At 46.8% G+C, this 15,540-nt stretch overlaps 1 protein-coding gene across 4 annotated transcripts in view; it reads right to left on the reverse strand.

Annotated features, from left to right (window-relative positions):
• LOC311597807 (neurotrimin) overlaps nt 1-15,540 on the reverse strand; it is a 964,426-nt gene that overhangs the window by 820,836 nt on the left and 128,050 nt on the right. The gene's annotated exons all lie outside the window — the stretch shown is intronic.

The raw sequence follows: 15,540 nt of genomic DNA on the forward strand, positions 1-15,540 counted from the left end.
CAAGATATTTGGAATAGATCATATCTGAGATGCCCCCGATATAAGCCGTGGGAAAAAAATGTTTACCTAATTAGTTATTGTGATCAGGTATCTATGGAAACAACCATATATTTCTCCTTAAGCCAGACAAGCACTTACTCACTTGATAGCACAAGATCCACGTAAGCTAAGCCTGGTGATTAGACATATTAGTCCCTCACATGGCACACAAGAAACAGAGAAAGCAAAGAAGACGACAAGGGCAATAAACACACAGAGGAAAGGAGGCCTGCCACACAGCACGACCCCACGGCCAGGGGGAGACTTCATTCACTTGCCATCGATTCTGAATGAAGCCCATGAAATGCCCCCCTCCATGCAGCAGTGCAGGGGATTGTCCTATTAATAGCATGCCTCAGCTGCGTTATGGGTTAACTGGGTTAACTGGGCTTTTGTTAGATGGCCTTGTAACATAGTAACCATTTATAATATAATTGCTATGGGAAACTCTGTTCTGAATTCCAACGACTCAACTTGAAAATGGACTTCTGAAACACAGCCCATGTGCTCATTCAGAGAAGCCTGTGTGTGCCCAGAGGAACAGCGAAGGCCTTAGGAAGAGTTCTCGAAGCCTCTGAGGGTGCAGACGCCCCCTACAGGAGGGAGGGGGCACTTTCTTCAAGGGAGTGATTAGAAACCTCAATTTTCTCTGGTCCTCAGTTAGTAGCAGTGGAACGGACATGGCTCCATCTATTTCGTCTCGAGTGTAAGCTCCACCAGGGCAGGAACCATGCCCTCCTTGTCACCTCGGCTCCTCTAGCCCTCCATAAATATTTGGTGAGTAAGGGAATGGAAGAATAATTGGCTCCCTCCCAGCACTGTGAGCGGAATCCAATGGGATAATGCATGTGGAAACAATTCAAGAAGCTGTAAAATAGAATACAAATGAGAGACATGATAATTATAACCTATTGTTACAGACAGAATGTCACCTTCTGTGCGTTCCATGTAAATGAGGATGTTTGTGTTAGTGTTAATTCGAATGGCTGAGCCAATTTCTAGAATTCTGAGTAGGACAGATGGGCCGCGCCACCTAGGCTAGTAGCAGGGGCTGAGGATGGAGGGAGGGGTCCTCAGTGAGAAAGGAAGTAGGGAGGTTAAAAAGGAGTGGTGATGGCTGGGAAATGGGTTAGTTGGAACCACAGCCTACAGGTAGGAAAAATTCAGACACAGCTGTTTGTTAAGGGTTTTCAAGCACCTGGAGTAGGGCCATTCAGCCCGAGCCAAGGCAGAATCACAGAGAGGTTACATCAAAGAATCTGAGTCGACTTTACAGATTTACAAGCAAAACAGTTTAATAGTAAAATAGCAAAATAAATACACAGCGAGAACAGGGCTGGTACTTGGTTGACTGTCTGGGAAAAAAAAAACATACAAAGAGCACTGCTAAGATACAGGAGTTAGCACCCAAGCAGGATGAAGCTGAACTCAATCAGATCTTGGATCTCATTTGTAAGCTTGCATGTTGTTTGGTCTTGAAACCACGCCACCCCCTTGTTACCAAGACATCAAGGTCTACTTGCTGATGACAGTCAGGTGTCAATCAAGGAGGCCATAGGAGATGTAAAATAAGGGGAATCAGGTTTTGGCCCCAGGTCCACAGTACAGTGGTCATCACGTTTGTTTGCCATGTGACATGGGTGCCAGGAGTTTGGTTTCCCTACATTGGTTCAGATCTCACCCTTGTCTTCAGAGGGCACAGGTGGGGTGCCTGTGAACTGCCGCTCAGCAGTGCAGACCTTGCCTGTGGCACAGCAAACCAGAAGCTGCTTCCTCACCACACACCAGAAAGTCCAGGGTGGTGCAAAAGTGGAACAGACTTCTTAATCAGGATGCTTTTTTGTCTCAAGGAAAGCCTGTGGCTACTTCCAATGGTCTCCCTGGCGCTATACAGTTCTGTCTTATCAAGACAGACAGACAGACATCCCACCTTATATGGTTCTGTCTTATCAAGACAGACAGACATCCCACTTTACAGATTCGATGTTCCTGATCTGGCAGCCACTGCCAGGCAGTCTAAATTGTTTCTGCATTTGGGTCTCTGGGAATCACTGGAAATGAGGTGAAAAAGGGTTGTTCTTTATCATTAAATAAATATGTAGGAGAGAAAAGGACAGAGACAATCACAGAAGAAATTCTTTCAGGCCCTTCCCCTGTTCCTGAGTCCCGAGGGTCAAGTTGAATCATAATGTAGGTAATGCTGGGGGTACTTTTTCAGGAAGGGTGTCACCTTGCCTCCTCAGCACGGGTTCAGAGAACTGAGGTTTTAGCCCTAGCAATGTTACACCACTTCCCGAATCAATCACCAACGCGTCTGTCCCATGGAATGAAATAGGACCCGCTTTTCTGATCCACATATCATTGTGTAAATGAAGAGAGATAATATATGTAAAAGCACTTTGAGAAATTAAAAACACACTCCAGAAATAAAACATTGATTAACAGGAATCTACTCAATCAAGACATGCTTTCTCTGTCTCATATATTAGTTTAAAAATACATAAATACACATGGCTCTCAACAGGACCAGTAGGTACTGTCTAGATCTGTGGGAAAATGGCAGTGTGTGTGCAGCAAGGGGTCCATATTTTTTAAGCACAAATACCACATAGTCAGTATGCAGGTTTTCTTGGTGACTGTTTTTCCACCTAGAAACTGGGTAGAAATAGGGGCTCTTCAGCTTTGCCACAGCGGTACATATGATAATTCAACAAAAATGGCTGTAAATTAGCCAGGGCATGCACAGGAAGCATTATGTGTCTAATCTCCCTGAAACACTTCTCATTTCTCTGCTTAAACACCTGATGCAGCCAAACTGGCCAAATGAGCAGGAGGAAGTCACTGACTCCAGGGCTATAACTCTGTAAGTTCATTATGTGTGAATTACGGTTTTGAAGCAGGCTTTGGCTTCCAAGGCAAAAATCGCACATTCGTAAAGTACTGTCCCTGACACCAGCAAAAAAATGATCTCTACAATCCTCACCTTGAACTCATGTACAGCTCCCACCTCATTTGTTACCTGTTTCCTGGTTAGGTGACTCTGTCTGGCCCTGTCATTTTGCCCGTAGTTATCCCCAACATTTACAGGCTCGTGCTCATGGCAGGGGAGGATGCAGAGGGCCACATTGCTTTAGTAGGTGATTAGGCACTCAAACGGAGGCAGGGGATGTCATATACCTCGGGCAGAGAGCCCTGCTCCTCACAATGTCCATGTCTGCGCATGATACCCATGCTCAAGCAGGATAGGAGCAGAGGGCGAGCCCACTGTGCGCTGGCACTGTACTGCTTAGCGTGATGCGACTACCTGAGTCCTAATGAACTTGTGAGGCCGCTGGTACAAATTCTGAATCAGAAGCAGCTCTGTAGAAGAAACGGAGTCTCACCCCCCTCGAGATTCTGACTAATCCATCCTAGGGTAGGCTACTGTATCCACCTTTTGAAACCACCAAGTGGTGACATTGAGGCTTTTTAAGGGCTGCTGATATTAGGTACAGCTAATATTACTGGAGATTTATTACAGGCAGGGTATCCGCAGAAGGCCCGGCGTGATTGTTGCCATTTGTATTTCCCTGCTTTCTGAAGAGGAAGCCAAGCCTTAGAAAAGCAAAGGATTCCACAGGCTGTGCAGCTTGTGCCCATCGGAGCAGAGACTCTCGCCCTTTCCGCAGGACCCTGAGTCTGAACCAGCATTTTATCATCCAGAGCAGAGCCCTAAGCTGGAAAATTAAATCCAAGTGTTTACCTTAGGGGCAATTTTCTTATGCTTTCTCTCATGGGGCGCTATGGTACCCTCAGCTGACTGACCATCCTTCTTATTATCATTATTAACAAATTTCTTCGGCTGAAGCCTGAAGCCAGCCAGGCTTTGGGAGCATAAATTCCAGAGGCGAGAGCCAGGGGAAATGCACACAGTAATCGTCCCAGTCAAGAAGATGGTGGTCCGCAGGGAAGCGCACACTTGCTTCTATCCCCCAGGGTAGTGACTGAGGAAAGCCACTTGGCAACACATAATTAAGATAAAACTTCACCTTGGGCCCTCTACCACCTTTATAAATCTCTTTCTGAAGCTCAGGCTGCTAGGGGCCTATGTGCAGCAATACTTATAAAAACACTCAGCTCGCAAGGACCTGGTGGAGCAGCTGGAGACACCCTGCCCTGCCCCCACATAATCAATATTATCGCACGGTTAAAGGATAGCCATAATACCTCAGATCCTTAAAGCTCCTTTGAGCCTAACACAGTTCAAAGTGCTTTCATATTGGTTCTCTCGTTCTATCTTCATAACATCTGAAGGTGGAAGAGGACCTTGCGGGGCGGGGACCAGCTTTCATTTCCTTAATCCCATCTCCCATATTCTTAAAATTTCTGCTCCTTTCCCTCAAGTCAAAGGCTCATGAGGAGATGACCTTGACTTTCATCAAAGGTCTTTTGCGGTCTTTTATCAGTATTGCTGTTTGGACCGGCTTGGCTATCCCTGGGTTCTGGGTTGAGTATTTTCATGGTCTCTGGAAACACCAGAGGTGAAATGCTGAGCTCACAGGTCCTCCTCCATGGAGAAGAAGCCATCTCCATAACGTCTCGCCCAGCATGTAGGCTAACGAAATCTTTCTCGCGGTGCCATGAGTTAAGCTGTTTCTTTAAGCATGAACGGGATGCAGGTGCAAAGCCTTGACTTCCCTGTGCATCTGAGTACACTGTGATTGGTGGGAGAAATCCAAGTGTTTCCAAGAGTACAGATTGCGATGCTCAGAGAAGAAGGAAGCAGGGTATCTCTCCAGAGAACAGGAGGAGAAGGCTGCATCATGACAGAAAGGGCACAGTCATCAGATAGATCGAGGAATTGAAAGCATATATAGCGAGCAGGCTGGGAAGACCAAGAGGGGGTGCCAGAGCTTGCCTTTAGATAAACTTTGAACAAGCTCCTAGTCTCAGGAGGGCAAAGCACAGTCCCAGGTGTGGGATGCTGTGTTGTGCAATAGATCGAGATGACGGAAGAGAAAGTATTGCTGAGGGCAGCCCAAGGCCAAGACAAGGAAATGCTGCAGAGTCCAGTCCTGTTCCTACAGGTGCTCCTTGGACAAGTATCCAAGGCTCTCCCTCTGCCCACCGTGGATCCTGGTTTGGCTACTGCCTAAGGAAGCAGGAAAGAGGAGACAAGAAAACCCTGGTGGTGGTGGGGGGCTGCGGCTCGTCCAGTGCACACTAGATCTGGAAGAGAGGTTGAATGCCTCGTGTTGTTATTTCCAATCTTGTCCATTGTCATAGTGTGGAAACCGCGAGCCTGGCACAGCCTGCTGCAGAAGGGAGCCAGATACATCTAACTAACTCAACTTGAAGGCATCACAGAGGCTATGAGCAAACTCTGGAAATCTCACAGTACTGTACTTAAGAGCCAGAGTCTAAACATGTGAGATCTCCAAGAATGTGACATTGCACTCTCCATCCAGGTGACATACCTACACTGTCTCTTCCAGACTCTGTTTTAAGGAAAGTTTGATGCTTAGGGAGGCTGCAGATAGTATAATCTAAATTAAGAGTAGGCATGGCAGACATGACGTAGTAAGGTGTTGTAGTAGGAGCTGGTGACAAAGACTCAGACAGAGACTTTAAATATGCCCAGAAAGTGAACAAACACATAATAATCTGTTTTCATAATCAGTGGCAGGGCACGCATAGGTGTGTGCTCACGCGTGAATGGGTTAGCACTCCAGATAAACTAGAGTGTTATGATCCATGAGTGTCCCTTAGGCCCAGGGCTCATGCTGCAACTTTCACTGGGAGGTTTGGTTATCAAACCTGGGATGAGCAAGTGGGCTGGGCAATGCGGAGTTTGTGAACTGAGATGCTCATGGGGATGGCCACCCTTTCGGATCCCATAGAGCCTATCATTTTCCTTTTGGCAACAGTGATGATCTGTCTAGTTTTCAAGTTGACTGTCATGTCACTATGACTGGAAGTCCCGAAGTATACCAAGGTATTGGGCCCTGCACCTACAAGGCCAGGTGAGGTTAGGGTCTTCCTGCCCTCGCACTTCGGAAGGTCATCCTCTGACACACAGATTGGCCTTGCAAAATTGCCTCCAGTTAAAATGGTCATAGCACATATTCTCACCACGATGCAAGATCCAGGGGACCAAATGAAACTCAGCACTGCCGATTTTGTAGACAGCGGAGGGAGGGAGGCGGTACAGGACACAGCTGCCAGGTGCCAGAATGTGATTGCCTAAGACAATAAACCCATCTCTCTGGCTTCCTGCAATTGGGAATGGAGAAGAATCAATCTCAAACAGAGACTGGACTCAGCCATGCAGCATGCATAATCTCAGAGTTGCTCTTCTGTTTTGTTGAAACCGATTTTGAAGTTAAGCCTGTCGGAGGCCTTGGACTCCATATGAAGTCTGGAGACATGGGCATGCCTGTATTCAGAGAATTTTAAACCACAAGGGAAAAGTAAAGGTGTGCTGGAGCTTACAGGGCAACAGACAATTCTTCATGGAGCCCTGACTCACAACAGGCCAGGACTGAGGGTCACTGGCAGCCAGACAGACTCATCTCACCCTGATTCAATTAGGGCACCACATTGCTCGGCTCTCTCCACCGGCTGTCATTCTGGCCTTACCTGCTGGGCTCCGTGCCTGGCTCAGGCCCTCTGTGATGGCTTGGCTCCTCCTTAGCTTCTGGTCTGGGAACCTGTGTTCTCTAGCCACCTGCCTCCCTGATCAGGCACATGGCTGTGTATAGTACATCTTGGAGGAAGGTCTCCCAAGCCACTGAAGACAGTGTGGAAGGTCCTGTGGCTTAGAGCTCAGAATGGAAAAATTGGCAACATATTTTCTTTGGCATCCTCTTTCAGATCCTATCAAAAGACCTGGGGTTGGCGGAAGTTTAAACACCACTGGATCCATTTTCACTGTGGAGAACTGATGTCCCTAGGACATTAAATGACTTTTAATACTATATTAGTTCATGGGAACAGATACGGCTCTGTAGGACAAATCATGGCACCTCCCTTCTGTGTTCATGGCTCCTAGCTTCTTTCTGAAAACCAGAATCACAGCTTAGTGGATGGTAAATTCACCATTAGCCACCCTCTGCACCAACCGTCCCTGTAGTTCCCAGTGGATTTCAACTGATTTACAAACATTACTGCAAAGCCAGACATGTGGGTGAGCATGAAAGAAGGGTGCCAGGCAGTTGAATATTAGTTCCTGAAACTGCATAGATCTTGAAACTTTAAACAGACTGGTTAATTGATTAAATTTCATCTCTGACAATTATATGTAACACAGGCACATTTACACAGAAAACTTATCTATCTATCTATCTATCTATCTATCTATCTATCTATCTATCTATCTATCTTTAATTTCGAGTATTTGATGCCCCATTACCCTCGATGTCCCTGCCTCCTCATAGAAACTTTCTTTTCACAATAAGCCCTATCCTACTTTGATGTCTTTTTTGATATTAGTTTTTTCATAAGCATGATAATGGGAATAATTACTGGAACACGGAAACTTCGACCACTGTGGAAAAAATGACCCTCCCCTCCACAACACCCATTAACTGCTCATAATCCCTTAGTGATTGATTGGCTTCAGACGCCCCTCCCCCACACATCATGAAATGGTGTGGGCCAATCTGGAGCAGGCTTTAGGCAGGTACCACAGCTAGAATGAGCTTGTGAGTACAGTAGTCATGTCATGTCTAGGAGGCGCTGCTCTGAAGCACCCCTCTTTCACAACCTCTGCCTTGCACATTCTTTCTGGCCTTTCTACCGGTCCATGAGCCGTATTTAGGGTCAATCACTCCTCTGTAATTTATTCTTCATACTGTGACCCAAGGACTTTATAAAGGTCTAGGGACAACAAAACAAAGCACTAATCACCAAATGAAAATAACAGTGACTCAGTAGGTTGTACAGATTGGGGAAAAATAAGGCGAGGTATTTGGAAGTTAGTATCACTGCTCTCTTGAAAATCACTGTGACTTGGAATTGGGTCATTCCTTGATGGCTTGGAACAGGAAAGTGGTACAGGTAAATCCTGCACACTCCCCATTCACACCCAGCGAATGACACAGGCAGGCCTGCTTTGCTGGGCCAAGGGCTGGTCTTACTTTATCCTAAAGCAGAAAGAAGGACAGGACAGTAAGGCAATGTATGCAGCAGGAAGCTGGCAGGAGCCAGGTTGCCATGGAGACAAGAGAGCAAGGCATAAGTGTGAGGTTTTGGGATTAGAGGTTTGGGATTAAGTAGAGGAGATTGGCAGAGGATGAAGCCTGATGATCCTCACACACACACCCTCACACACACAGCTGAAAGTATGCACTGTCTCCTGGAGTGGAAACATATGAAATAGTTCTTGTAGCTTGTGGATTCTCATGCCATGGTGACTTGCCCTATCTGCACATGTCATCTCATTTAAGAAACCTTGCTCTTGGTTGTATTCTTGCTCTGATGCCCTATGTTACATTTGGATTCACAACCTGCAAATCAGCAAATGGCAGAAGTGATACCTCAAGCCAGCACCTTCCAAATTCATATGTTTGGGTGAGTCTCTCTTTTAACGTCTTTGAGCCTCTGTTTCCTTATGCCTACGGAAGAAATCAGAATGCTTCCCTAGCACGTAAAAGGCCCGGAATTTGCTTTCCAGCACTTCAGAACAAAACAAAGCCAACAAGCTAAACAAAACACCCGCAGCCTGAACCCCCTTCCCCACTGATGGGAAGACAGGATGAGACACTACAGGAGCTGCTGACTTCCTTAGGCCTTGGCTTGTGGACATATCTCGCCTCTCCGGGAAACTTGTCAATTTCTTGAAAACTAGATCCAGATCTTCTTCTTGTCTCCTGGGTCTAGTTATGTGAGCATTCTTTAATTGTAAGTGTGTATGAGAACCTGGTCATGACAACACTCCTGTATATCTTGATAAGAAGAAAAGCATGCTCGCACTAGAGTGTGATGCACTAGATGACCATCCGTTCAGTTTCTGTGCCTGAAAGAGGAGGCAACAGGCAACCAAGTCAGGGAAGGAAATCAGAGAATGTACAGACATTCAGGGACAGAATGAAGAGAGGCAAGATGAAGTATTTGGAGCAAACTAAGGATGGATTGTCTGTATGATGGTCATTGGACAAACTTCAAATAATGAGCAAGCCCACAGCCCACATTAAGGTCACTCATTAGTAAATCTTTCCTTTGCCTTATCTTGAGGAGGAAGGGTATCCCTTGACATCCCCCAGAAGATGCTCACAGGACTCCGGGGAAGGAGAGACTGGGTTTAAAGTCACAGATTTGAGATTGAGTCTCACTTCATCAACTGGAAAGCGATGAGTCCGAAAGCAAGCCACACTACTGGCTTCCAGTATTAATTTTCCTCACACCTGCTGTAATGCTCTTTCCAAGAAATCCTGCCCATCAAATCACAAATTGTCTGTGAACAGTGTACTGTCAGAGGATACCAAATTACACAAGGAACGCAAGCTTAGGAATAATTAATCTGAGTGTTAAATATACTCCCAAATCTACTGTTTTAACTAGTAGATTTTAACTAGTATTCTACTCTGAGATATCTATTCTTAAACCCAATATCAAGATAGGTTCCATAGCATGTGATTTCTCCTTAGCCTCCAGGAGCTGGGTTTTGAGTCCTCTGGGTCCTGTCCTACTAGGTTTAGAGGAACAGAGGAACCGGTTTCTAGCAAATAGGTCCTTGTTCATAAGCCTTCAGAAACAGACCTCAGGAACCCGAACTGCAAAGAAAAAGGAAGAAAGAGCAGAATATATTTCCTACATTTCCTTGGCTTTGTTTCCATGACACTCCACCTGCCTTTCTATAGTCCAAGACCCTGAACTCCCCCATGGTTCCATAGCATAGTCTGACTCTCAGGCAGAGTCAGTAACTCATCCCGAGGACTAGATCCCAGCAACCCCAACTTGGTGGTCCACCAGTGGCCAGTGCTGGAGGGAGTCTTTCCCTGTGGTCCTCTTCTCCTTCTCCTCCTCCTCAGACCGAGTTGGCAGGATTTATAAGGCTGTCCCAGCGACACGCCATCTCAGTAACTGCAGAATGGCAGTTGTAAAAAATCCCATTTGCCAGGGTATTAGAATCCCATTAGCACTCCCAATGGAGAAATAACCCCGACCCTTCAGAAGGAATTAAAGCTATGCAGGCACCAGCATTTGGAGTGTTATCGGCCTCTCCCCATTCTGGTGGATCACACCAGCAGACGTAAAGCTGCAGGCACCAGATGTCCTTGGTCCATAAACCCCCTGAGAGAGGCCTGGGACTGATGCATGGGAGGGTCTTTAGTGCCACAAACAGCTCTAAGGTAATCACCAGGAATCACTGATGCTCTTTCCTGGCTTACCTCTTTCAGAGAATCAATCATTTTAGGAAAAACCAGGTTTAATCCAAGATCACCTTACAATCTCTTGTGCTCCTTTACCCCCATATCTCATTCGAACACCATTACTGCCCAAGTTCTAACTGGCAACCGGCAGCAACACTACAAACATCCATGTGACTATCAAACATAAACAGCTGAAAAACAAAGACACTGTTATAAATATTGTTCTGGTTGGGGAGTTTCAAGTTGGCACAAAGTAGGATCATATGGGAAGAGGGAAATACAATTGAGAAAATGCCTCCATCAGATCGGACAGTAGGCAAGTCTACAGGGGGGCGGGCGCAGAGGGGATTTTTCTTAATTAATGACGGATATGGGAGAGTCCAGCCTGCCGTGGATAGTTCCATCTCTGGGCAGGTGGTTTTGGATTCTGTGAGGAAGAGAACTGAGAAAGCCATGGAGCACAAGCCAGTGAGCAGTGTTCCTCCGTGTCCTGTGCTTCCATTTTTGTCTCCAGGTTCCTGTCTTGTGTTCCTTCCTGACCTCCCTCAGTGATGGACTGGGACTGAGACATGTAAGACAGGAAAATTGCTTTCTAGCCAAGTTGCTTTGGTCATGGAATAGAAATAGATATACCGAGCCAAGTCATTCCGCTTTCTGAAAGAAGGAACAGAGGCTTGGAGAGGTGAATTAACTTGTACAACATCACATAGTAATTAATATTAATCTCCTTCTTCCTGATCTAGCAATTTTAGCACTACACTCCCTTCTGATGAAAGGAACAATGAGCCTTGGCTTTTTGAACCATGGGCACTTCTGAGGCTGTGGGCTCTGAATGCATCCAACAGCCGTTCATCTCGGTCCAAGGAGAAGACAGAGAAAGTGTTCCAAGCTTAGAGCTCAAGTGTTGCCATGTGGTGGACTTGTGGTCTGAAACAAGCTAAAATTCTTTAGCAGGTTTAAATATCAGCTGCTTAACCTGTAAATGAGGGTCAGCAATAGCAGTATGCCACTTTTGGTATCTTAAGGATCTTGCGAAACACCATTTCTGATGCCAAGGAGGTGAAAATGGAGACTGAGCATGAATGCTATTAACAAGCTGCATGTGACATTGGTCTGAGGACCACACTTTGCTGATCAAGGTCAGCAAAAATTAAAGACAAAGACACATACACAGAACTTAGCACAATTAAGGCAGTTATTCAATAAACAGCAGTTGTTAACATCACGTGTTGAGACGGGACCTGTGTCCTACAGTCTCAAGGGAATCCCTGATGACCTACTCCATGCCTGGGACCAAGCCAGGTGTGCAGAACTTCTTGTCATTTGAACCTCGGGCCACACCTGTGACATGGGAGAAATGGTTCCTGTTGCTCGTCTGTGAACGAGAACAAGATTCAGAGAAACTAATGACTTCACTATGGTCAAATGGGAGTCTGGCGCAACAGCTTCAAGAGGCGGTGCTTCCGGTCCTTCCACTGCACTGAGATTAGAGCTGCACCCTGCCTTCAAGTCTGCCCCTTTGCCTGCTCTGCAGAGATGGCACTCACGACCAGAGGTGGACGGTGAATGCTGATAGGTGACTGCCTGCTTCCCCCAAAAGGAGAGAAGGCCACATTAGGCAAGGAGAGGGGGTGCCAGAGGGCATATTGTGACAGGAGGCATGGAAAAGGGTGGATGGTTGATGGATGCATAGTGGCAGGAAATTTACAGATCAATAAATAGACAGAGATCCAGGGAGTTTGACAGCTGACAGACGTGTGGGGGGTGCGCCGACACCCAGATGGTCAAGAGTGAGCAGCTCAGGGAGAGCTGGGAAAAGCCATCAATCTGGGTCACAGCAGACAAGCCCAGAGACAGAGAGCAGCACATAAAATCTGGAAACACCATTGTGAGTGAGGCACTGCCTTGTGAAATGGATGGTATAGTGGGGTTCTGTTGTTTTCAGTCTCTCCTGAGTCATCTGGAAAAGCTATTCTTCCCAACCCTGAGAGACATAGAAGGGCAGAGGTGATAGGTCCCGCTGGCTTATGGCACATGGGGACAGCCAAGAACCATCAAAATGAAGGGCATCTTGTTGAGAAAGAGGGCATTCATATCTGCCTTAGGCACTTGAGCCTGTAGAATCTGCATGCAGAGTAGACAAGGGGAGCCAAAACAGTGTGGACATCTCTCAGTGAGTGGGTGTATGAAGCTTTGACCCTGATACGGTCTGGGTCAAATTGAATTTCTCTGGAAAATTGCAGTTGGTGAGCATTTTGCTAAGCGCTCTGCTACGCCGGGTTCTGAGTGCTAGAGATACATATCCAAATGCACGAGAAAGCCGAACTCCTTGCCCCATGGGAGCTGGGCTCTAGTGGGAAGATAGACACCACCAGCAGGAAATATTAGGAGTATAAGGTGAGGTGACAAGTGATCTGGAAATGAAGAGAGCAGGGAAGTAGGTGAATGACAGCCAGGCCTTCGGCAAGACACTTACAGCAGGTTGTGATCCATGTGGCTGCTGACTCTATTGTCATACCCTGTCTTGCTTTTATGGGAGCATTTGTCCTGCTTGTGCTTCCTCCCCTCTATGACATTTGCTGGCTTCTACTCTCCTTCCTTCCTCCTAGGAGTATAGGAATTCCTTCCTTCCTTTTTTCCTTCCTTTCTCCCTTCCTCCCTTCCTCCCTCCCTCCCTCCCCACTTTCCTCCCTCCCTCCCTCCCTTCCTCCCTCCCTCCCTTCTGTCTGTCCTCATATCCTTGGGCAGCTTAATACATGATGTTGATGAACAAGGTGGTATAAGTAACAGGTGTGGCTTCCCACTATTCTGAAGGATGGAAAATACAAAAATCAAGCTTCAAATGTTTCTCCTCCTTCCACGCTTCAGCTCAAGAGCAGTCTCCAACTGTGTGACCCACTCTTTCCTTAGCCCAGGACCTTCCTCATGTAGCTACTTATCCAACCATCTCTTTCCCATCTGTCTACAAGTTATTTCCCTAGAAAGGCCTTCATGGATCAGTCCACAACAGCTACCACCTCTGCCTTCAGTCCCCTGAATCCATTTCCAGCCTTCAGCATCTTCACGGCACTTCCTACTCCCTGTTGGGGGTCTCAGATTGGGTCACAGTTATACAAAGCAGGCCATGAAAGTCAGGCAGCTTGGATTCCATGTGGAGCTCCACCCTTTATGTATCAGGGATCTTAAACAAGTGGCTTCTTCCATTTCAGTGCCTTCCTCTCTAACAAGAGAATGATCATAATAATGATGATAGTTCCTACCTAATCATGTTGTGAGACTCAAAGATGATAATGAACACAAGGACCAGGCTTTCATAGACAGCGTGTACTCAATAGATAGTGGGTCCTAATGATGACAGGCATGAAGGTCTTATTGGTGGCACCAAAATATTCAGCCTGTGCAAAGAAAGAAAAAAAAGTGCGAAGAGCTCTGAATGGGAGCCCCGGGTAGTTGAAGTTCCAGAGAGTTTGTGCTCCCTCCAAACTCAGCAGAAAGCTGAGCTGCAGAAGTGAACTGAGCTGTGTTAGGAATAAAGGAATTTGGCACCCATGGCCACTACTGCTGTGCCTGGATGAGGAAGCACGCTGCGCCTGTACTGAGGCTCCAGATGACACCGCTCCAGAATGAGTATGGTAGAGCACCAAGGAGCCATCCACCTCCCTTGCAGCCTTTCCAGTGAGACCCACTGCTCCTGTTGTGGCCAGTCACACTCATGGCTTCTGCCCCTTAGTTTGTGGTGGAGCACGCATCATCCAGGGTCTTCATTTGCAGTGATGCAGCTTCTCAAAGGCCTAACCATGCACAAAATAATAAAAGATGCCGTAATAGAAGGGCGTGTACCGCTGACATAGTGCCGTGAGCTAGTAGACGTAGTGACCTCACAGCGGGCGGAGCGCAGGAAAGTGGGAGGGACCCAGTCTGGATGTAGGACTCAGATAAACTAGATACAGAAAAATATACCAAATAAAATAGCATGGGTTGCTAGCAGAAATGGTGTGTGTGTGTGTGTGTGTGTGTGTGTGTGTGTGTGTGTGTGTCTGTGTGTGTCTGTGTCTGTGTGTGTCTGTGACATGACTAAGGAGGACATGGAGGAAAGATAGGATTTAAAATTTTCTATCACAAAGAACAAGGGAAGCCAGTTTAAAGCCTAAAGAAGAAAAATATGCTCTGTTTTTTTTTTTTTTACTGAAGAAAGGACATTACTATGTTTTCAAGAGAAGCAGAAATGATGTATGGAAGTTGCTCTGGAGGAAGCAGCTGCAGTGGCCGAGGAAGAGATGAGTGGAGATGCACAGCTGGTGTCTGTGTGAGCCAACCTTTCCTGGTCCAAGGACTACCTGACCCTGTGACGTGACCATTCTTAAATCTATGCTAAAGATAAGGAGACTGAGCCTCTGGGTAGAGGACTGCTCAGATACCTGCCTGTTATGTGGCAAGCAGTGCTTGAACCCACATCTCTGGGCCTCAAGGGCATCTATCTCCAACATCACTCACTGCAGGAATAATGTGTAGACTCATCAAGGCCCCCACCCCCAATTTCCCATGGCACCATGGACACCTGCTTACCATCACAGTGCTCCACACCACATGAACTGAAACAGACATTGTGTGTCATTCCATTGCTCGCCTGGACCAGAGAATGTGCCTCCGAGAGCAAGTTGAGTGATCTGTCTGGGAGGGAATCTTGAACAAATGATGCTGGCTCCCCAAATATCAGCAGCAATGTGAGCTTCACATCTCCTGCCTGGCACTGACGTTGGCTAAGGCACGGCAATGCAGAAGTCTCAGTGGCAGTGGCGTGAGCTTGAATCCTCCACCTAACTGGCAGGTGCCTCCCAGAGGGCAAGAGAACACACAAGAGATGACATGAGGTGCCAGCCCCCATCTTGCAAGCCAGGCCCTAGCTCCCCCCAACCCCCAGTCCTTTCCAACAGAGTTTCCTTTCAGGCTCAGCTCAGCCTAGAGGCCACAACTCCAGAATAGGAATGAGTGCTCATGTATATTCAGATGCTGGGATGGGAAAACAGGCTGGGTGAATTAGCATTCTTAATGAAACAAGACCACAGAGAAAGAGCAGATGTAACGGGGCAATAACTTGCTTTGGAGTTCTTGGAGAAAAAAAAAACGAGGGAAAGGTCACAGGCCCGGG

Source organism: Acomys minous (assembly GCF_964271855.1).
Source record: "Acomys minous genome assembly, chromosome: 5".
Taxonomy (NCBI): Eukaryota; Metazoa; Chordata; class Mammalia; order Rodentia; family Muridae; genus Acomys; species Acomys minous.